General features: G+C 39.0%; 1 pseudogene; it reads left to right on the forward strand.

Moving 5' to 3' along the window:
* Positions 1 to 25,299, forward strand: part of LOC119540823 — a 93,218-nt pseudogene that overhangs the window by 18,992 nt on the left and 48,927 nt on the right.

The raw sequence follows: 25,299 nt of genomic DNA on the forward strand, positions 1-25,299 counted from the left end.
AAAATATATCGATAGTGGCTTAAAGAAGATCGAGAATCTTTTTCACATAGCAAGAAATCTGGAGTTGGTAGGTTTTGTGTAGCAATTAGGTTATGCCAGGACATACATTGCGTGATCCCTTGGCCTTTTCCTTCATGCAGCTAAAGCCGTCACGTCAAGAAGGAGGAGAGGGAAATAAGGGAAAGGGAAGACTTCTGCTTACATCCCATGGTCCTGAATTGGGTCACTTGGCCACATCCAGTTTCAAAGAAGAATCTACAGAAGGAAGCGGCAAGAGAAAAGGGGTTAGAAAGACTTTTGGGTAGCCATTCAAAGAATCTGCCACAATCAGTTTCTGGAATGGCCAGAATTACTAGCTCTGGCTGGTTGGCCATCGCAATTGAGACCATGCTTTATTCTCTCTCTACTGAAAGATTTTTGTTGCTGAAGTTTGTTCCTTAGAGACACCACCTAATGACGCTTTTCCATGAAGTAAGAAACTCATTCAAGAAAGACCATCCTTTGAATGGCATTAAAATCTAGACTTTAAATCTTTATAGAAATGGCTGTACTTTTTAGTAGTGTGAAATCAGAACATGACTTGGAGGGCGTACCTTTCTCTCCAAGCAGGGCCACTACATATTCAGCAGCAAATTAAATTTTGCTGAAAGGTAATAAAGAGTGAAAAGTCAGTATCTGAACCAGCTTCACTGGGTGAAATAGATGGGTGACCACAGGAAATCCAGGTAGCTTCTGTCTTGAACCTAGTGTGATCATAGTGGGCAATTTTGAAGGAGTCCTTCCAAGGATATACTGAAACAGAAATCCACACAGTGTTTCCAGAATCATGAACTACCTTGAAACAGAGTGAGAGATCTTGATTCTCATTTTGGCCTTTCCACAGTCCAACTCTGTCCCATTAGGCAGTTCAGTGATGTCTCTGGGAGTCACTCTATTTCCATAAGTATGAAATGATGAAGTTGGATTAGCATATCTCTTAAACATAGAGACATTTTGGAGAAAGCAACCCAGGAGCAAGCAGATGCCTAGAGAGGAATGTCATGGGAGAAAGCCATTTCGAAACCAGAACTCTGGAGCAGATGCCAGCCATGTGCCTTCCTAGCTAACAGAGGTTTTCCGGATGCCATTGGCCATCCTCCAGTGAATGTACCCGATTGTTGATGTGTTACCTTGGACACTTTATAACCTTAAGACTGTAACTGTGTAACCAAGCAAACCCCCTTTTTATAAAAGCCAATCCATTTCTGGTGTTTTGCATTCCGGCAGCATTAGCAAATAAGCTAGAACAGTGGGTCAAAGATATATGGCCTGAGGATTAGTTATCATCCATTGTAATTGGTCCAGTTGCAGTAAAGAAAAAAAAAAAAGAGTTGTATTACTTTACTTTTTTTTAATAGAAGTTTCATTTCTTGCATTTCATACACAGTTTTAAAAATATCTCCGGCTTGCCTGACTATGAAAGCACCTGAATTCAAAACTAATTGGCAGTGTCGAATATGTGCTCTTAAAGTACTTATTCAAAAGTATAACCCCCAACTAACTGCTGATCAACCATTATCAACTTTTCCATGAAGATTATATTTATGAACTGCTAAACCTACATTTCTATCCCACATCTCTCTGCTGAGCATATCCATTTGCCCTCTGAACCTCTCTATTGGGAGAGTCCACTCAGCAAGTCTAAAACCTAGCTCATCTTCTTCCTCAAACCTACTCGTCCTTCTGTGTTTTCTAGCTCAGTGAATGAATCTTCCAACAAGCCTCTTGATCCTCCCTTCTAAATATCCCTGTCTCCCTAAATCTCTCTGTGCCCCCACTGCCACCATCCTGGCCATCTTAACCATTTGTGACTTGTGATTGCTCCAGCAGCCATCCAGCCACTTCTCCTCCCCTAGTCTCCCACTTCAATCCATGCTGCTACCAGAACAGTCTTTCTAAGGGGCAAGTCTAATGATTCATTCATTCAACAAATATTTATTGAATGTCTCCCACATGCCAGGCTCTGTTCCGGTCACTAAGTATTCAGTAGTATACAAAACAAAGTCCCTGCCTGCATGGAACTTACATTCAAGGAGAGACAGACAACAAGCAACTCAACAAATGGATTTAAATACAAGGATGAGTAGGGATGAGTGCTATAAAGAAAAGCAAGGAAGGGTAGGTGTCCTAGTTTGCTAATGCTGCAGAATGCAAAACACCAGAGATGGATAGGCTTTTATAAAACGGGGGTTTATTTCGCTACACAGTTACAGTCTTAAGGCCACAAAGCATCCAGAGTAACACATCAGCAATCAGGTACCTTCACCGGAGGGTGGCCAATGGCGTCCGGAAAACCTCTGCTAGCTAGGAAGGCAGCTGGCGTCTGCTCCAAAGCTCCGGCCTCAAAATGGCTTTCTCCCAGGACGTTCCTCTCTAGCAAGCTTGCTCCTCTTCAAAACATCACTCACAGCTGCACTCAGTTCCCTCTCTTTGAGTCAGCTCATTTATATAGCGCCACTGATCAAGGCCCACCCTGAATGGGCGGGGCCACGCCTCCATGGGAACATCTCATCAAAATCATCACCCACAGCTGGGTGGGACACATTCCAAGCAAATCTAACCAGCACAAAAACGTCTGCCCCACAAGACCACAAAGATAATGGCATTTGGGGGACACAATACATTCAAACCGGCACAGTAGGAGTAGAGAGTGACAGAAGGAACATTTTTGGATAGGGTGGTCAAGGAAGGCTGATATTTGATCAGAATGAAGCAAGGAAGCAAACTACTTGAAGGTCAGAGGAAAGAAGGTTCCAGGCAGAGGGGATAGCAAATGCAAAAGCTCTAAAGTGGGAGTTTGCTTAGGGTGTTCAAAGAATAGCAGAGGCTGTTGGGGCTGGAATGGAGTGATCCAGAGAGAGTAGTGGAGGAGGTGAGGCTGGAGATGATGAGGGGCCAGATCAAGAACAGCCCATCCAAAGCTGTTCAGCAGAGGAGTGACATCTGACTTGTGTTTCAAATCAGTCACTCTGCTATGTAGCAAATGAACACTAGGGGATCAGAATAGTAGCAGGGATATCAGTTTAGAAGGCTCTTGCATAGTTTAGATTTTTTTGGATTATGGCAGATTTATTTTGAAAGTAGAGGTGACAAAAGTCTACTCTGCTTAAATATTTCGAATGACTTCCTATTGCCCCCAGGATAAAGTCCAGACTCATTAACACAGTTTAAACTTCCCACATGATCACACCCTTGCCAACCTTCCACAGTTTCCCTTCTCACCCTCTAAATTCTAGAAGATTCCTTTGAATTCCAAGAAGAGGCCATACTGTTTCATCTTCTGAGGAGTGCCACTCACCCCAGCTGACTTGTACTTGTCTTTAGTCTTTTGTTAGAGATTGGTTTTCTGTCCTACCAAGTTCAGGGTAGATTTTCTAAGGCTGCAATCCCCTGCTCTGGAAGCCATGCTTATTTCACCATGCAGTAGTCAATTGGCCTGCGCTCCCCATTAGATGGTAAGTGCCATGTCTGCCACAGACGGGAAACCTCTCGGTGGAAAGGGTATTTATTGGATACTGAACAAATGAGAATATATATAGTCTGTCCATTCCTCAAGACACAGTGCTTCAAAACATGGGTTGCAATGGTGCAGCTGCTGTGGAAGTCAGTTTGATGGTTCCCCAGAAAGTTAACATAGAATTACCATATGACCCTGCAATTCCACTCCTGGGTTTATACCCAGAAGAACTGAAAGCAAGAACTTGAACCGATACTTGTACACCAATGTTCATAGCGACATTATTCACAATTGCCAAAAGGGGGAAGCAACCCGAATGTCCATCAACAGATGAATGGATAAACAAAATGTGGTAAATCTACACACTGTGGTTATACAGGCCATAAAGAAATGCAATTCTGATATATGTGACATGGATGAACCCTGAAAACATCATATTGAGTGAAATAAGCCAGACACAAAAGGATGAATACTGTATGATTTTTCTTATATAAAATACCCAGAATAAGCAAATTCATAGAAACAGAAAACAGATTAGCAGTTACCAGGGGCCAGGTTAGGGGAGAAGGCAGGATAGAGAGCTATTGCTTAATGGGGTGATGAAGTTTTGGTAATGGATGATGGTGATGGTAGCACAATATTGTGAATGCAATTAATATCACTGAATTGTACACATGAAAGTGGTTGAAATGGGAAATTTTGTGTTGTATATATGTTAAATCATAAAAATACAAAAAAAAATTTAAAAACTTGACTCAACAAACAAAAACACCTGTTAGGGGCCAGACAGCGAGCCCAATTGTTTGATGCACGTGGGTGGGAGTTTAATAAAGAAGAGAATGGTGGGAACTATGGTCTTCTAGAGCTAAACTGTTCAATAGGATCGCCACTAGCTGCTTGTAGCTTTTAAAATTGAAATTAATTAAAATCAAATAAAAGTTGAATTCAATTCTTCACTTGCACTAGCCACATTTCAAGTGCTCAGTAGCCACATGTGACTAGTACTATGGGACAGCCTGAGTATAGAACATTTCCATCATTGTAGAAAATTCTACTTGACAGCACTATTCTAGAGAGTGTATGTCCTACCCTGGCCAAACAAAATACTTTGGCACCCCAGTTTCTAATTTCTACTCTAAAATGAATCTTCAGAAAAAGCCAGATAATTGGAGAATGCAGTATTTGGATGCATCTTTGCAGAAATTGGATTTAGTCCTATGGATTGGAGAATAGTGTTTACGATGTTGCTTATTACCCACCTTACATGGTGCCCTCTTTATGAAAGCCCTGGAGGAAATTTTGCTCTGATCTTAGGGCCAGGAATAGTTGTCTGTTTTTATATCACCATCCAATTATGTAATTGATCACATTTCTCTTTTTCATTGTCTGCTAATAGCCTAGAGCCAAATTGTGACCCAGCTCTAGCAGATGAGCAAATCCTCACCCTTAGCCTTATTTATTTTTCCTATTCTGTGTCTCTTAAAAAAAAAAATCTTATGGAATATGTTTTTTAAATCCACTTCTTAAAGTAACTGCTTTATTGAGATATAATGCACATACCACAAAATTTACCCTTTTAAAGTGTGCATTTCAGTGGTCTTTAGTATCTTCACAGAGTTGTACAACCATCATCACTATCTAATTTTAGAACATTTTCATCACCCCAAAAAGAAACCTCATAGCCATCTGAAGTCACTCCCCATTATCTCTCAATTCCCCTGATCCCAGGCAACCACCAGTCTCTGTATGGATTGCCTATTTTGGACATTTCATATACATAGACTCATACAATAAAATCCATTTTGAAATAATATGGAGATATAAACAATAATTATTTTAATGAGTTATAAGGTAATTTTGCATTTTTGATTCATATAAGAGACCCTCCATGTTTAGATGCTTTTTATTTGGACCTAATTCTCATTTTTTTTCCCCCAGCATAAGTTATGATCAACAAATACATATATTTTTAAAATCCTGGCTCTCTGATCCCCTGTCATCTTTCACCTTTAAGGATTCCCCAGTGATCAAAGTTTTCCCTTTGAAAAACATTGTCCTGGAGCAAATCATGGTATAAACACAGCTTTTGTAAGAGCAGAGCTAAAATTCAGTTTTGTTTACATCTGGGATCATTTCAAGAAAGAGTCAAGGACTAGAAAAGGAAATGGCCTGGAATGAGTCTAAAATATTTAGAGTTTAAAATTTGAGGAACTATAAAGAAACTTCCAGCTATTGTCAACTGTATGATTGAAAAGAAGTCAAGTGTTAGGGTAGCTAGCCAAACCAGTGTTCTTTAGGGGCAAAATTTGTAAAATGTATATTTACACTTACATATAATACAGTGCACTGTGCAGAAATGATTATTTGTAGAGACCATAGACCATAAAATCTATACATTCCTTGAGAGTTGAAGATGGGGTTGGGGAAAAGAAAGGGTGGTCCGTGTTGGATCAGAAACTTCTAAGTAGAATTTTTCAGTCCAGGAGACAAAAAATGTTGAGTTAAATAGAAATGCCAGTTAATTCTAATCAGCAAGTCAAATATAATGTTCCCACATATTGTGTTTCTGATCCTTCCAGAGCAAACAGTGGAATTGGTTATTGATTTTCTTTGCACAGTCTGATAGGCAAAATGGTGTTTGTTTTAATTTTATGGATTTCAAGTTTGGTGTTATGCCATTTTATGTGGAAGTATTTTTCCATTGGGTTTTAGAAATCCAAGCTATTCCAACAGTCTTTCAATGTTAATGTGGTATTATTTTTTCCCCAAGATGTACACCCTTATGCCTCGTAATATTTCCAGCATTTCACACATCCCCTAGGGGCTTAACGAATGCCATTTGGGGCCAGACACAGATAATGACTGTGGATGTTGCTATACAGTCTGACCTCTTCTCCCAGGAAGTGCTTATAGATCCAGATCTTTGGGCATGCACTAGACCTAAGCATAAATGGGTTTATAAAATAAGTGCAATATATTTTCTTGACTTGAAACTCACTTATTTCTTGCTGGTTAGCCTCTTCTATTTATCCTGCTTTTAAAGAGAAAGTTGCCAAATCCTCTTGGTTTCCTGAAGCAAGAATAAGGAGATTCATGAAACACAGACTCTAACACCTCAGTAATCTCGACCAACTGTGGGGAGAAAAATCTAAACCAGAGAATATTTTTAAAGAACTGGGGCTTTCTTACTTTTAGGCATGTACATAAACTGAAGCTGCAGGCAAATGGTTTCCAAGTTAAGGGCCTCCCACTCTGTGTTTACATCTCATTTGTGATGGGCAGTGCTGACACTAAAACGAGGTGTGCTAATATGTGTAAAGCAGATTGTTCAATTAGACATGAAAATATTATCAACCCTCTTATTTGCCGTATTAATTAGCTTATCAAGATTTTTTAAAGAGATGAGCAACAATACAGCTTTTTTTTTTTTTTTTTTTTTTTAAAGACGTAGCGATTTCAGAGTGTTTAAATTATCAAGGTTCAGTCAATAAGTAATAAAGAAGGTTTGCACCCCAGGCACTTGCCAAAAAACTCAGCACTTAATTGGCTGCCAAAAGCACAGCTGAAGCAATTAATATCAAGAGATGGATTAAAGGACATATTAATTATTAATTTTCCTGAATCTTTTTGTTCCTGTTTCTGTATTATTACATGACACAAAAGTAGCCCTACTTTTCTATAGGGTTGGATCTCAGGCATGAATGTAGCAGGTTCCTGGGCAGAAAATTTTGATCTGCTCTTCCTGGGATAAGAATTTGCATTGTTACCAAGTAGAACCAGGTGATTTTTGATCCAGATAATATGGACCACATTTTGAGAAACATTAGAAGTGAATGCACCAAATTCTTCTATTCTGTATTCCTCTAGATGATGTTGCAAGTGGATAACAACAACTTTTCATATGAAGAGATGTTTGCATCTCCTGCAAAATTCTTGTTTTTCTGATGTCAGTCAATATCCCTTATGGATCATTTCTATTGGAATTTATATAATAAAGTTATCTGAGAATTTAGTGACAGGAAAGTATTGCTCTCCTGAAAAATTGCTGTCATTCTAATTAATAACCAATAGAATAAAAATGATCTCTTTTTGCCCTGGAAAGCTCTAGAACAAATAAGCACTTAATTTCAGGTTCTCAATTGAATTTTTTTCCTTGCTTCTTCCTCTATTTGGCTTCTGAACTTTCTTTCTAATTTGGTTTTTAGCTGTTCTGGTACAAAAGGCTTTTTACTATGATGCCTTTTTTTTGAGAAGTAAGGAAAATAAATGATAAAAATGTAGATAAACTATTTAATGAGGTTGTAGCTCAATAGATGTTACCAACATTTCTCTATTTCCTGCATACAACTATAAGGGCGCAGTGTTGACCTGGGCTTCCTTTCTGGCTCACCATGTTCCTGGTACTGATTTTTGGTTTCATTCCCCGTGGGTATATTTTTGTGATTGAGCTGGTCCCATTGTGGCCTTTCTCTCTGCTCTCCCCATAGCCCTTCTTCCTTGGCTTTCTGAAACTTTTAACAGTGTGGCTTGAATCTGATGTCATTAACAATGTCAAATATTTCATGTTTATTCATGATAAAAATTGCATTTATTTCCCCCAATCGTCATTGTTGCTTAATTGAACAAGATAAGATTGCCAAAAATTGGAAACAACTTAAAGGCCCTTCGCCAGGTGACTAGCTAAATAAACTGGTATGTCCATAAGATGGAATCCTGCTCAGCATTTTGTCAGGTGAAAGGAGCCAGTCTCAAAAGGTTACAAACACTACGTTCCATTTATTTGAGATTCTGGAAAAGGCAATACTATAGGGATGGAAAACGAGTTGGCAGAGGGTAGGGGTGGTCTGACCAAGGGGGCACATGAGAGAATACTTTGGGATGTCCGGATGTTCTATATCCTATTTGTGTTGGTGTTTAAAGAATATGTGTAAATGTAATTTCTACATGTAAATTTTTAAAAAGATAAGCCACATTTCTCTCTCTCTAAGCCCCTGCGGCAGGTGAAGTCACTGCCCTCCCCGCTATGTGGGACATGACTCCCAGGAGTGTAAATCTCCCTCGCAACGTGGGACATGACTCCCAGGGATGAGCCTGGCCCCAGCACTATGGGATTGAGAAAATCTTGTTGACCAAAAGGGGAAAGCAAAATGAGAGAAAATAACGTTTCAGTGGCTGAGAGACTTCAGATGGAGTCTAGAGGTCACTCTGGACGGTATTCTTATGTGCTATATAGGTATCCCTTTTTAGTCTTTAGTGTATTGGAATAGCTAGAAGGAAATATCTGAAACTGTCAAACTGCAACCCAGTAACCTTGGTTCTTGAAGAAGATTTATAACTGTGTAGCTTACATGGTGTGACTGTGATTGTGAAAGCCTTGTGACTCATACTCCCTTTATCCAGTGTATGGACAGATGAGTAGAAAAACAGGGACAAAAACTAATTAAAAAAATAGGGTGGGATGGGGAGATGGAATGTTTGGGGTGTTCTTTTATTTTTATTCTTATTTTAATCTTTTTTTTTGGAGCAATGAAAATGTTCAAAAAATAGATTGGGGTGATGAATGCACAACTATATGATGGTACTGTGAACAGTTGACTGTATACTGTGGATGATTGTATGGTATATGAATATATCTCAATAAAACTGAATTAAAAAAAAAAAAGACAAGCCACAGACCAGGAGAAAATATTGTAAAGCACATTATCTGATAAAGGACTTGTATCCAAATATATAATGAATTCTCAAAAACTCAATAAGAAAACAAACAACCCAATAGAAAAAGGGCAAAAGATTTTAGTAATACTTCACCAAGGAATATATTCAGCTGGCAAGTAAGCACATGAAAAGATGTGCAACATTGCCACTAAGGAAATGCAAATTAAAACCACAATGAGATAGTTTTATTAGAATTGGTAATATAATAAAGAAAGAAAAAAATCTGACAATACCAAGTGCTGGTAGGAATGTAAAATGGTTACAGCCACTTTGGAAACAGTTTGGCATTTTCTTAAAAAGTTAAGCATTCCCACTTCTGTATATTTACCCAAGAAAAACAAAAACATATGTTCACACAAAAACCTGTACACAAATTATTATAGTGGCTTTATTCATAATTACCTCAAATTGGAAACAACCCAACTGTTCTTCAGCCAGTAAATGGATAAACAAACTGGAGCATCCATACCTTAGAAAACACACCGCAAAAGGAACAAACTATTGATACGTGCAGCAAAATGAATGAATCTCAAATGCATTAAGCTAAGGGAAAGACGCCAGACCCAAAAGGCTGTATGATTCCATTTTTATGATATCTGGAAAAGGCAAAACTATAGGAACAGAAAAAAGATCAACTATAGGAACGAAAAAGGGGGCTACAGGAGGAGGTGTTGACTGCCAAGGGGCCGTTTTTTAGACTGATAGAACCTTTCTACGTCTTGGCTGCGATGGTAGTTACATGACTATGTGTTTGTCAAACCTCAGAGAATTGGGCATGAAAAGGGGTAAATATCACTATATGTGAATGATACCTCAATAAACTTGACTTTAAAAAAAAAAAAGCACTCTTCCGGTCACTGCAGCGCTAGGTATCAAGAGGAGCAGAGTCTCTAGCAACACCCTCTGTGTGGCTCCTGTCCCGGAACCAGTGCCAGCGTGCAAATGTTTTGGAAAAGGCGGAGCTAACCAAACAGCTTGAAGAACTGTGATCCTCAGGACAAACGTTTCTCAGGCACCATCTGACTTAAGTGCACTTCCTGCCCCAAGTTCTCCTCTATGTCCTGGGGAACCAGCAGCACCAGGTCGAAGTTAAAGCTGTGGATATCCCCCCACACGGACATTGAGGCATTGAAGGAACACAAGGAGAATGAGAAACTGGTCGAGAAACTGGTCAAGAAACTGGCCAAGAAGTATGACGCCTTTTTGGCCTCTGTATCCCTGATCAGGCAGATCCCACAGATCCCCAACCCGGGTCTGAGTGAGGCTAGCAAGTTCCCTTCTCTGCCTTCCCACAATGACAACTGGTGGCCACAGTCCATGAGGAGACATTGGCGATTCACTTCCAGATCAGGAAGATGCTGCTTCTGGCGGTGGCTGTTGGTCATGTGAAGATGACAGCCGATGAGCTTCTGTACAACTTCCACCTGGCTGTCAACTTCCTGGTGTCACTGCTCAAGAACTTGACACTATGTGAGTATCACTTTTTCTTTTCTATTGGATTCTTTTCTTTTTTATTCTATTCTCTTCTATTCTTTTTCTTGGTAAATCAATTCAACAAGCGTTGAGTGTTTACCAGTATAGTCCTTGATGCTAAGCATTTTTGGAAGTATAAAAGGAGTTTTAAAACTTGGTTTTCTGTTCTCAAGTTATTCATAATTATGAGTGGCAGCATTGGAATTTGGACTTTATCTGGAAAGTAATAAGTGGTCATTACAAGTACTTAAGTATGGAGATGACTAATAAAGGCAAGGTCTTTGAAAGCTCAATCGGAAAGTTTGTGTCATATGGTATAGCTGAGAGGTACTGAAGGGGGAGACTAGGTAAAAAACAACTGTACTAATCCGAAGGTTAGGTGGGTGATAAGAATGCAGACGGGGATGGCTGTATTGGATACTTGACAGATTAAGCACACACTCAGGAACGAAGCAGGGGCACCTCAGTATTAGCAATCATTGGCTTCCAAAAAGTTTTGCAAACTTTTGTAAACTTATAAAGAAGGGCACGATACCATTTTTAGTCTTAGGGCCAAGTGTTAATTCATTTCCATGTGGTGACAGTGGAGATGGAAAGAAAAGGATAAATCCGAAGATACACACACACACACACACACACACACACAAAGTCATAAACTATTAGGAGTGAAATAGAGTAGGGGAAAAATGACTTCAAAGTTTTGAACTTGGAAGGATGTAATACTAATGACGAGGGAAATTTTGATGGGTTTTACAGGGAGAGAAGACTCCGTGTTTCATTTTGAACCTCCTGTGGTTTGATGTGAGAATGGTTATCCAGTTTGGAGATGTCTTCTCCACTCCTGCTGCACTGAGCTCCTTTGCTGTTACTGGAACAAGCCAGGTATGCTCCTGTCCCAGGGCCTTTGAACTGGCTGTTCCCTCTTCCTGAAATGCCCTCCCCCTGCCATAGTTACATGGTATCCCCTTCACCTTCTCCAATTCTTTACTCAAGCCCCATCTTATAAAGGTGTCCTATCTGACTGCCCTATTTAAAACTGTAGCCCAGCCCTGTCAAGTCTTTCTATCCTCCTCTACCTTTTTCCTTTCATAGCACTTATTACCCTCTTGTCTTCTAGCCTACATTATTTATTTAGAAGGCCTGTTGTTTACTCTCTGCCTCACCTTTCTCGAGTGTAAGCCCACAAGGGCAGGTGTCAATAGCTATCTTGTCATGGATGCATCCCAAGCTTCTAGAATAGTACCAGGCACATTGTAGGTGCTCAATAGATATTTGCAAATGAAAGAATTATAATAGCATTTATTGAGCACAGTCTTGGACTAAGCACCCTGCTATGTGCCTATCATTATTTATTCCACCGAATCCTTACAATCACTCTATCTTGAGTACTATTGTGTCCATTTTACAGATAAGGAATCAGAAGCTCAGACAGATTAAGAGACTGACCAAAGTTAAATAAAGCTAGTAAGAAGTGGGGTCAGCATTCAAACCCAGAGCTGCCTGACCTCGGAACTTGCTCAGACCTGCAAACACACACACACCATTTCTTGGCTGGGAAGTAGCTGGAAGCCCAGTGAATTCTTGAGTGATGAATCAGATCTATAGAATGGATCTGTCCATGGAAGCCACGTGAAGGAATGAGTTATCTGTTGTCTGAGAGAAACCCTGTACCAATTATATGGAGAGACAGGCTAAGACAGCTGCTATGTAACTTTTGAAACATAAAACTGGAATTTGAACTCAAGTTCTTGAACTCTCAGTAGTATAGAAGGGTTACAAGATTTAAATTCACTTCTTCCTTTCCTTTTTAATTGGTAAGGCAGGTTGAAACCCTTTCATTGCCCTTCTTTTTTTCCCTTAAGTCTACCTAAAATAAAATCCACTTACTGTTGACACTTAACAGGAATTGCTTCATGTGAATAATTCATTTGGTTTCTGTTTTACCAGACAAAGGGGAAAATCTGTTATTCTTCATATAGTATTTCTAAGAATTCATTATGGAGTGGTGTTAACACAAAAATAGTATTGGAGAAAAACAAATCTTAATTTGGATCATTGTTTTACCAATTCTGGCAGCAGCCCTTGATTATAAAAATATCTCCAATCTCCTTAGACTTGGATTTATTCTTCCGGTGTTTGCTGGAGGAGAGTGACCTTTCACTCCCTTTTGTTGATCGCCCTCTTGTGGTGGATTGTTGAATATGCTCGTCTCCATCTTGCTGCAAGGTGCTTTGTCAGACGATGCAAACGTGTTTTGTCTTGAGCATTCTCTGATGTCACTGGTGAAGAGAAGTATACACCCTGTACAATTGCGGTACTTTAAACATAAGGGCCAATATGTTGCTTTTATTTCTAGACTTTATTTATGACTATATTTTTATGCCAACTGCTGTTATTGTGACCAATTTTAGTTTTATTTTCCTTTTCTGTTTTATGGAGGATAATTGGTGCATGAGAGTAGAAAAAAATTAAATAGGTGTAAAAAGGCTTTACATTTGAAATTCTAAATTCACTCCCTACCCAGACAACTCTGCATTTTTGTGTCAAAACCATAATGTGTGTTTAGGCTGGGAGATATCAGGATGCCTTGGGATTCTGAATTCATCCAATTTAGAAGCTGCCTAAAGGCAGGGAGAAAATGGTAAGGTTTGGGGAGATGTAGGAGGATAACAACTGTGTAGCTCTTAGACTGTGTCTCCTCTGCCTGGATGCTTGATAATATGCCTCCTAGAAAACGATGACTGATAGTATGTAGAAGTCCTTAGTACCGATTTCAATTCATTCTGAATAATGGCTGCCATTTTAATTTCACTAAATCAAGGGACAATATCTTATGTTTATTTCATGATCCGTTGAAAAGGTCTTGCATCTTTGTAGTCAAACCGAACTGCGTTTGAATACAAGTTCTGATACTTAGCAGTGTGACTTTGGGCAAATTATTTTCTCTCTCGTTGCAACAAGGGGACAGCCATCCCAACTTCCTAAGGTCGAGTAGCTCTAAGGAAGTAATGAATATATAAAGCTTTGCTGGGAGACTTTCATTTAGGAGGCATTCCATGAAAACACCCTTCCGTTCTGTCGCACCACCCACTCATCACCGGTTTATTGTAATCTCATTGGGAAGAAAAGACACACACTGAAATACTGAACAGTGTATAATAAATGGGAAATTATTTGGTGTGTACAATAAATTTTCCTTATTGTACTATCAATTTTTCAAGGCTATCTTACCAGGAGTACCTAAGTTTAGATTTGTTATATCCTCTTGGTGAACTGAAGCTTTTAAAAACATCCTTGTTTAGTAATCCCTAATAATACTGTTTGCCCTAGAATCTGTTTTGTTTGATATTGGTGCAAGTTTTCCAGCTTTCTTTTGGATAATATTTGTCTGGTTTTGGTCTGAATTTCATATCTGTACTTCTGAAAACCAAAAAGCTCTGAAAACAACAGTTTTTTTCATAATTCTTTTGGCAGCAAACCTAACCATGCTGATTGAGTCTATTTATAGTCTTTATTTATTCCACTTAATATGCATATTTATATGTTTCTTTCAAAAATATTACTGTGCTTGATTGTGGGATGCTGCCCCAACCCCAATGGGGGTATTACGTAATATATAACATATACTTTGTATTAAGTTCTGAAATTAAAAAAAAAATCTGAATTTGGCTCTAGGGTTTGAGTTAAAGACTTGTGGGACTGTATTTCTTTTTCTGTCCTTTGATTTTCAATCCTTCTGTTTTCTTGTGTTTTAGATAGGTATCTTTCAGTAGCTTTTAGAGGGATTTGTTTTTAATCTAATGTAACAATCTGCCTTTTAAATGGAAAGTTTAGTCTATTTACAACTATTTCTGAAATATTTGGATTTCTTTCTGCCCTCTTATTTTTTTACTTTCTAATTTTTCTACCTTATCTATACTTTCCTCCTTTCCAGCATTCTATTGGGTTAATTGAAAATTTCCCTCTCCTTTTTCCTAGTTTTTGCTCAGTTAGCTAGGACGTTTTACCTTCTTTATTCTCTTAATGATTACCTTTGAAATACTTTCTTCCATGTTTAATTTACAAAGTCTAAAATTAATCGATCTTTACCTCATACCTCAGAAATTACAAGTTATTCCATTGCTCTAAGTCTGATCACCCTCTCCCAGCTCAAATCTTATTGTCCACTATTTTTGTTCTATCTTGTTTATTTTTTAACAATACATATAAGACATTATTTAATGAAAATGTTTGTTTAGATTTATGCCCCTATGTAATAATTTATTTGTTCATCACCTATTTATCTAACCTATCTTTTTTGTTTTTACATTGACTTAACTTTTATTCTTTCCAAAGTAATACCTAAATTTCCTTGACATTTTAGAATGTACAGATAGGTGAAAGGAGAAAACAAAACCATTTATAGTTCTACAGGTGACCATTCTTAATATTTTCATGTATTTCCTTCTCTATTCAGCAAATAATATTGTAATCTAGATATCACTTGGGGCTTCCTGCCTGAGGGATATAGATAAAGTTGCTTTGTTCCGGTTTGCTAAAGCTGCACAACGCAAAATACCAGAAATAGATGGGCTTTTACAATGGGGGTTTATTAGTTCATAACTTTACAGTACTAAGGTCATAAAAGTGTCCAAACTAAGGCATCAACAAGAGGATACCTTCTCTGAAGAAAGGCCGCTGGCATCTGGGGTTCCTCTGTTACACGGTAAGACACATGGTGACCTCTGCTGGTCCTTCTCTCCTGGGCTCTGGTTTCAAAATGGCTTTCTCTAGAATGTCTCTGGGCTTCTGTCTAAGTGTCTTTCTTAGCTTCCCTCTTAGCTTTTCCCGGGGGCAAATGCTGGATTATATATCTTAGCTTCTCCCCAAACTCTCAGCTTTGCCAGGGCAAACTCTGAGCTTTATCTCTTAGCTTACCAACTCCAGATGTCTTTCTGCCTCCCAAGCATCTCTCTGTTCTCTTCAAAATGTCCCTGCCTTTTATCCTCTTATACAGGATGCCAGTAAACTAATTAAGGCCCACCTTGAATGGTCAGGGTCGCATCTCCATGGAAATAAACAAATCGAAAATTCCCACCCACAATAGGTCTGCCCCCACAAGATTGGATTAAAAGAACATGGGTTTTCTAGGGGACATAATAGATCCAAACCAGCACATGCCTCAAAGCCTAATTTTTACAGTTAATGGGAATTTAAGGCCTGCCCACAATTTCTATAATTTCCTATGTTTCTTTCCATCTGTCTTGATGCCTGTGCCAACACACACACACACACTTACATATATGTATGAGTGTGTGTGTGTGTGTGTGTATATATATATATATATAATTGTCAGAGTAAATAAATATTATTTTCTATTTTTTGAGTTGTATTATTTTTCTTTGCATGTATTATGTTATTTTTATGCCATCTTTAATTTAGAGAAAAGTTGCAAATACTGTACACAGAACTTTTTCCTAACATCTATGCCCCATCATTTGGAATACTTTATGGATTCATAACCACAACCAAACCATCAAAATCAGAAAATTTACACTTATAATGTCCTTTATAAAATACGGATTCAGTCCAGAATCATCTGCTGCAGTTATTTATGATTTCTCGATAGACTCCTTCAGTATGGAACTGTTCCTCAGTCTTTCCTTGGCTTTCATGGCCTTGACTTTTTGAGAATTTCTGGTCATGTGTTTTGTAGAATGTTCTTTAATTTGGGTTTGTTGTTTCCTCATGAGAACCTCATGAGTTCAAGTTATGTATCTTTGGAAGGAACATCACAGAAGTGATGCTGTGTTCTCATTTCATCCCATTAGAGGATTTGTTTGTTTTATTTGTTCCTTTTAACCCTGATAACTTGATTGACATGCTGTCTTCCAGGCTTTTATACTGTACAGTTTTTTTTTTACTTTGTCATTAATAATATATTTTTAATGAAATTTTATTGAGCTATGTTCATACACCATACAATCCATCCGATGTATACAATCACTGACTCACCATAACATCACATATATCCTCATGATTGATTTTAGGTCACTTTCACTACTCCAGAAAAGAAATAAAAATAAAAAAGAAAACCCAGATCCCTCCGTGCCCCTTATCCCCCCTTTATTAACCCCTAGTATTGATGTACTATGTTTGTTACTGTTGATGAAAGAATATTAACATATTACTATTAATTATAGTCCATAGTTTGCATAGATACATTTTTCCCATATACCCCTCTATTATTAACTCCTACTAATAGTGTCATACATTTGCTGTAGTTCATGAAAGAACTTCTTGATATTTGTACAGTTACTCATGGACGTTGTCCACCACACAATTCATTGTGCTACACTGTGTTAACATTATCTTTTTTGAACACCTGTAATAGGGCTGGGGATTCAGCTGTAAACACAGTGAAGTCCCTGCTCTTTGGGGGCTTACCTTCCCACTCATATTAACTGGCCCTTTCTATACCTCAGATCTTCTGGGATAATTTTCTTTATTCCTTTACATCTTTTAGAAATTCCTTTACTGGAGTTGGTTGAAGGTGAATTCCTTCAGGTTTTAAAAAATTGTTTTACCCTCATTCTTGAAAGATAGTCTTTTTTGGTGGGAGGAGGAGGGTACATAATTCTAGGTTGACATTATTATCTCTTAGCATTTATTATTCCATTGTCTTCTGACTATTCCTGTTGCTTTTGAGAAGTCTGTTTGCCAGTCTGTTTCCTTAATTCCTGTAATTCTTTTATAGTAATCTTTTTTTTTCTTTGGGTGCTTTTTTCTTCTTTAAAATGTTAAAAATAGTAAAGTCAGTTTTATCAAGATATAATTTACATACAGTAAAATTCACCCTTTTTAGGTGTACAGTTCTATGAATTTTGACAAACATATACAATTTGGCAGCCACCCAAATATAGAATATTTTTATCACCTGAAAAAATTCCATAGTGCCCATTTGTAGTTAATTTCCTTCCCCCAGTCTCAGCTTATGGCAACTGCTGATCTGTCCCTATAGTCTTACTTTTTCCTGAATATCATATAAATGGTATCACATTGTATGTAGCTGTTCAGTCTGACTTCTTTCATTTAGCATAGTGCTTTGAGATTCGTCCATGCTATAGTTTGTTACTTTTTAACTGCTGAATAGTATCTCATTGTATAGATGTACCACAGTTTGTTTATCTATTCACTAGCTAAAGGACTTTTGGGCTGTTTCCAGTTTTGGGTAGTTATGAATAAGGTGCTATTAAAAAAACACACAGGTTTTTTGTGGACATATATCTTCATTTCTCTTAAGTAAATATCTAGATGGTTGGGTCTTAGGGTAAGTGTGTGTTTCACTTTACAGGAAACTGCCAACTGTTTATGAAAGTGATTGTACCATTTCGTATTCCCTCCAGCAATATATAAGGACTTCTTAGATCTTCTCTATCTTTGGTAATCTGAGGTTTTACTACACTTTTCAAGCATGGATTTATTTTTACTTTTCCCTAATTTGAGAATTTATGCATTTTATCAATTCTAGAAAATTAGCTACCATATCTTCAAAAGGAGCCTCTTCCCTATCGTTTTTACTCTCTTCTTCAAAACTCTCATTACATGTGTCCTTTTACTCTAAACTACATGTCTCTTAACCTTTTTTTTTTTCCCCCACATTTCCCATTTGCTTTAAACTCTGGGACAAATTATGAGCAATTTCTTTAGACTTATCTGCCAGTTCACTAATTCTCTTTTCAGCTATTTCTTATCTATTTTATTTTATTTTTTTTTTAATTTCAATAATGCATTTTTCATTTCCAGGATTTACAATTGTTATTTTTTCTATGACAGACTATTTTTGTTTCATGGTTACAATAGCCTGTTCTGCTAATTCTTTCTTTAGGATGGCTCTTCTCTTTGTTAAGTTTGGTGCCTCTCTTTCATGGTGATCACTGGTTGGGTAATCATCTTCGTGTTTGAGATTCCTTGATTGTGAGTGCCATATCTGTTTCCTGAAGCGTATCCCCAGTGATTGGGGTGGGGGACAGACAAGTGTGCTACAGAGTAGACTGTCCCAGTAGCATGGCTTCTGAGTATAGAGGCTCTCATCCCTCCCACCCTTGAAGGCAGACATCTGCCTTACCAGCTGCTTGGCTGGGATTGGTAGGGAAATCAGGAGGGGAGACCAAGAGGGCTCCTCCTAATTCTAGTTCTGAAGCCAATCCCCTGATGGGAATTTGAGTATTTGCACTTCTGAGCCTGAAACATAGTCACAGCATCTGAACTATTGCTGTAGTCCTCTTTGGGTGTTTTTGGGTTTGAGTTTTCTCCTTCAGTCAAACCCTGTCTGCCTTCTTTCTTTACAATTTCTAATGACTTGAGCCATCCTAATTTTCATCCAGTGCTGTAGCAGATTTATTATTTTTTCTAAACACTTTTTTTGTTGTTAACTGTGGGGCTTCAGGATGGGAAGAGCGAAGTAGAATTTATGCCTAGTCCCCCATCCTGGTCTAATCTGTGGTTCATTTCTAGTCTTACCGCACTGAGGTGAGAGAATATGGTCTGTGCAATTAGTGATTTTCTAAATGTATTGAAACTTTCTTTGTGGCAGTTTTGCTAAATATTCTATGGGCATTTGAAAATAAGACAGAATCTCTGTTAAATGCAAAACTTGACAGATATCTATTAGCTGATGCTTGTTAATTATGTCATTCAGATTATCTGATCTTTACTCAATTTTTACCCAGTTGATCTTTTATATTCTGAGATAGATTTCCCTACTTACATTCTGTTCATAAGTATGTTTTTTATTATTTTAGTTTTAACTTCTTTTCAAAAGACCTCCTTTTGAAGTTTTGTGCTTATGGAGAAAATGGATATTTGGACAAGTTTCTGTTGTCAATATAGCCATGTCGACACTGGATTAGTGGACAAGCCTCCCAGATGATTGTCCTTATTTTATATCCAGTTGCAATTTGAGTTTTTTTGTGTGTCTTCATATATATTTTAAAGAGAGGTTGGGACAAGGCATTTTGGGGCTGGTAAGTTTGAGACCTCTTAACCTGGAATTCAAGAGTTATTTTAAAGGATGATATTAAAGCAATCGGTCAAGATTAACAAGAGAGGAAATTATGCTTTTCTCCTTGTGGAGGGGAGCCATGTCTTACACTTATTTTTACCTAATATCACCTAGAGTTGTGCTCTGACCTTAGTTGTTCAGGCCTCATGGCATTAGAACTGGGGTTGTAGACTGTCAATTCTGTTTTGAGCCATTGGGATCTTGGCAGAGAATAAATGAGTCCAGGGATGCAGAGAGTAGGCAGAGCCTGGGTAGGTCCCCCAGGAGAGGTAAATCAGCTAAAAATCTCTGCAGGTTGGTGTTAATATTCAGCAGCTGCTATTTTTATTCATAGGATTGGGGCTTGTGCCTGCTGTCTGAGGAGTGGCCCAGCCATTTGTACCAGCTTCCACTCCTTGCCTGTTTGCTAGCCCTCCTCCAATTTTCCCACCAACTACATATTCAAATTGGGTTGGGAAGTCCTATTTTAAAGTGTAAATGCCTCCAGGAAGAGTTGTCAATCACTCACACTGTAATGAGTTGCTTTAATGCAGAATTTCTCAACTTCCCCACTATTGACATTTGGGCCAGATAATTCTTTGTTGTGGGAACTGTCTGTGAACTCTAGGATGTTTCGCAGCATCACTGGCCTCTACCCACTAGAAGCCAGGGGCATCCCCACCCCACCTCCAGGTTAGGACAATAAAAAATGACTTCAGGTATTGCCCTTTGTCCTGGGAGGCGGGGGTGGGACTGCGAAATGGACCCAGTTCAAAACTGTTGCTTTAATGGATAACAGGAATTCTTTTCTTTTAACCCCTATCTTGAATACTGACTGATGTAAAGCGTCTTAGAAATTTAGAGATCTATGATTTAAACCCTCCTCCTCCTCTCTAAGCTTACACTTAAGGAAAGATAATTTTACCTTCGCGGTGGGGATAGGAGTCAGGATCGTGGATAAGTTTGGCCCATGGACCATTTGTCACCAGGAAAGATCCTTTCACCCTTTAAGTCTCAACTCAAACACTCCTCTGGCAAGCCGTTACTAAGTTCCTCAACTTTAATTAATTCAACATACATTTACTGAACCCTTCTATGTGCCAGGCCCTTTCCTAGAAGCTTGGGACACAGTATTGAACTGAATTTACATTTCAGTGGAGGAACTTGCTTTGTAGCCAAATCTAGTAACACATTCTCTTCTGCTTCCACTGTGCACTGCAATATCTCCATCATGGTAATTTTCTTAATAGAATAATTCATTTATGCTTTTCTCCTCCATCAGCCAATCCCATTGGCTTTACCTTCAAAGTATACTCAAAGTCTGACCACTTCTCACTACCTCCAAAACTACCTCCATCTTTTGCTGGAATCATGGTAACAGCTTCCACCTGGTCTCCTGCCTTCTGCTGTTGCCCCCGCCCCACACAAGCCAATCTCTTCTCAACACAACACTCAAAGTGATTCCTCTAAAAGGTAAGGCAGCTCATGTCATTCCTTTGCTCACAACCCTCCAGGGGCTCCCATCTCACACAGAGAAGAGGCAAAATCCTGAGGAGATGAAATCCTCACAGTAGCCTATTATATGTGAGATCTGGAGCCTGCTCACCTGCCAAGCTTTCTCTCCTCCCGTTCCCCCTTCTCATGTGACTCCAGCCACACAGCATTCTCTGTTCTTTCTACAACCTTCCAAGCATTCTCCTGCCTCAGGGTCATGGATTTGTGGTTTCCCATGGGTGAACCCTCTTATCCTGTGATCCCCTATCCACACATCTCGGGCCCCTCACTTCCTTTCCATTTTCACCCAAATATCACTTTTCCAATCAGACCTTCTTGGATGACCCTATAAAAAATAGCACATGCACCCCTACTCTCCATCCCCCTCAACCTACTTAATTTTTCTCCACAGCACTTATCAACATCTGAGCTGTTATATATTTCTTTCTCCGTCCATCTGTTCCCACTAGGATACAGGTTCCTTGATGGCGGGTGACTTTGCTTATTCACTGCTATATCAACATTGCCTGGTACATAGTGGGCACCCAATTTATATTTGTTGAATGAATAAATGTCTGCAGGTAGGAATGAATGAATGGCAGGTCTGGGGTGAGATGGGACAGCATGAGCACACCGGTTATTTTGGAAAGAGAATAGCTGAAAAGTGAGGAAGAGACCTTAAAGCAGGGAAGAAGCAGATATACTTCTCCCATTTTGCGCTTTTCCTTAGAGCCTCCATGGCAGCTGGCTCCCTGGCTTCTGGCCTCCTCTGCTGTCTTCAGCATTAGTTTCCCTCCTTTATTGGGTATTCAATAAATATTTATTGGATGACAGCTTAGTTCAGTCATTATAGAGGATTTCTCCTATACCACCCAGAAAACAGAATCACCTTCCAGGTGACTTTACTGGGCAGCCTCATCTGGGCGACCCAGGGAGGGAAGAGTCAGGAACTTTTGGTGCTTGTGTTTAGAACACAAGAATTGATCTAAAGGAGGTTTGTCTCTGTTAGGAGAAGGTCTCCAAAGGCTTATCAGATACAAAGCCATTCAAGAAAAAGTCAGAACTGAATTAGATGGTGCCTGATGAAATCCAAGATTTGGCTCTGAATTCAATGCTGCTAGAAGAAATAATACAACTAAGTTGTCTCAACTTTTATTGGTAATCATCTTTACATTTGACTCTTCTACTCACTAATTTATACTTCAACTACTTTGATTTTTATGTAGATATTTAGAGACAGTGTGGTCTGCTAGAATATAATCCTAGAGAGAGAGAACCTGCTTATCCATTATTCACCTGTACTTGAGGCAAACTTTTTAGCCCTATTGTAGCTCATGTATGATGGTTTTAAATCATAGAGAAAAAAACTCTAAAGAGGAAGGAAATAGCCAATTTTTAACCTCGGTTGTCACAACCAGAGGTACAGTTGATAGAGACAGGAATCATTCAGTGAGGGACAGATTTCCAGGAAAAAGTAAGTTTTCCTGTCTGTGCTTTACCTGCAAGTTACTCATTTTCTGCTCAAAGCGAAGGCTTAAAGCTTTTTGTCAAAGGAAAGAAAAGGCACCCAAATTTTGAGCACTTCCCGAAGTTCCACATTTCCTTAGATTTGTGCGATAGCAATTAGAATGATATCTAGAGAGATGGCAATCTAAACGCAAAACAAATGTGGTGGAAGAGAGACCAAGTCCCTTTCTTTTGTGTGTGTGTGTGTGTGTGTGTTTGTGTGTGTGTGTCAGCCTCTACTGAAATGTGCTGTTGTCAAATCAAAAAGAGGACAGATCCAGAACTTTACAATTCTGATGAAAGAGAAATAAAAGGAAATCAGTATCATCTTAATTAAAAAAAAAGTCATTAAACAAACAGGAAACAATAAATGCTGGAGAGGATGTGGAGAAATTGAAACTCTTATTCATTGCTGGTGAGACTGTATGATGGTTCAGCTGCTGTAGAAAACACTTTGGTGGTTCCTCAGAAAACTAGACATTGAGTTACTCTGTGATCCGGCAATTTCACTTCTCGATATATACCCAGAAGATCTGAAAGCAGTGACACCAACAGACATTTGTACACCGATATTCATAGCAGCATTGTTCACAGTTGCCAAGAGATGGAAACAATCTAAGTGTTCTTCAGCAGATGAGTGGATAAACAAAATCTGGTATATACATAGGATGGAATATTATGCAGCGGTAAAAAGGAACGAAGTACTGAAACATATGCCAACATGGATGAAACTTGAAGACCTAATGCTGAGTGTAGTAAGTCAGACACATAAAAAGAAATATTGTATGTCACCACTTCTCTGAACTCCCTGAACAATGTAAAATCAATGTCTTATAACGTAGAATATTGGGGACCTAGTGATAGACAGTAGCTAGTGAAGGGGGAATGATGACCTGGTATGTTCATATATGTTAATGATGGTGAATTCAAAGGTATGGTAATGGATGGGGTGATGATTGTTTGTTAATGGGATTATAAGTATCAGAGCTATATTGAAGGCAAATAGGATTGAAAGGGGTTGTTTAAAAGTGTATTTCCATGTTAAAAAGTAGATTGGAGTGATGAATGCACAACTGTGGGATGGTACTGTGAACAGTTGATTCTACACCATGGATGATTGTATGGCATGTGAATATATCTCAATAAAACTGAATTTTTAAAAAAGCGTATTTTAAAAACATATTTCCCACAGATCAGCACTACAAATATAGACAGGTGCTTGCATGATATATGTCTAAGGTATGACACTAGCACAGAGAGTTGACAACAGAAAGGTATATGGGAAAAACTACCCATTGCCTACCAAGGACTATAATTAAAAGGAATACCTTACTAGGACCACACAAAAACTAGGGCCAAATAATTAATAGCTGAAAAGAGCTCAGGGTGTTTTGGGTCATGAGAATTGTTAAAAAAAAACACAACTGCCTTAAAAGCTAAACTTTGAGAATTGTAGGTGTGAATTATCGAGACCTCCTCTGTGATACATGCATCTGGGTGCAGCCCAGGGCTGGACGAGGCGTGTGGCCCAGATCAATGCAGAAGTATCCCAGCAAACAATCAAGAACCGGGACAGGGACTGAAGGAGCTGCATACTGAGAGAAGACAGGAGGACACTTTGGGTAGCAAGTGACAGAAAAACTAACCTGAACCAGCCCAAGCAACACAGCGATTTGTCTGAGGAACACAGAGGCGACTTACAGGACCAAAGGGCCACCGGCAGGTCCCAGGGTCCCACTCTGGGATCTCAGGAACTGGGACCCAGAAGCCAAGCATCATCAGCTCACGCTCTGGCTCACTCGCTCTCACACACACGTGTTTCTTTTCTCTCTCCCTCTGCTCCTCTTCAGCTTCCTGCTCTGCTAACAGACAAAAGTGGCCCTCAGCAATGTCACTGTCATATCCTGAAATCTCTGCAACTAGGGAAGAAAAGACACTTTCCTCAGTCTCAGTTTGAAGGGCTGTGTCTTAGCCAGGGTTGTCTATTACAGGTTCTATAATGTAAATATTATGAGGTTTATTATAGGAATTGGCTCATGCAACTGTGGGATGGATAAGTCCGAATTCTGTAGGGCAGGCTAAAAACTGGGAACTCATGAAGGTTTCAATGAATTCCGCAGGAGCAGCTGGCTAGCTGGGTTAGAGATGGCAGTTCTTCTTTTTGACTGCTGAAATCATCAGTTCTCCCTTTTAAGGCCTTCAGCTGATTGGCTGAGATGTCTCTCATTGCTGAAGGCAATCTCCTTTGTTGATTGTAGATGTAATCAGCTGTAGATGCAATCGATTGACTAATGATTTAAATCCACAAAATGTCTTCACAATAACAATCAGACCAGTGCTTGCTTGACCAAACAGCTGGACACCATAACCAGGCCAAGCCTACCCATGAATTTAACCCTCACAGGCTCCCACTATCCAGTTTGGATCTTATGCCCACTTCTTTATCACTGTGGCCAGTATCACTGTTGACCCAGCCTGGGTCATGCTCTGCTTCTTTGGGCCAGAGTGTGTGGGTTCTGGATCAGGAGTGGCTCAGCGTAGACATGACTACTGGTAAATTTGTTCTGAGTTGGACAGTCCTCACGACGAGTCC

This window comes from Choloepus didactylus, chromosome 7 (assembly GCF_015220235.1).
Source record: "Choloepus didactylus isolate mChoDid1 chromosome 7, mChoDid1.pri, whole genome shotgun sequence".
Classification (NCBI taxonomy): Eukaryota; Metazoa; Chordata; class Mammalia; order Pilosa; family Megalonychidae; genus Choloepus; species Choloepus didactylus.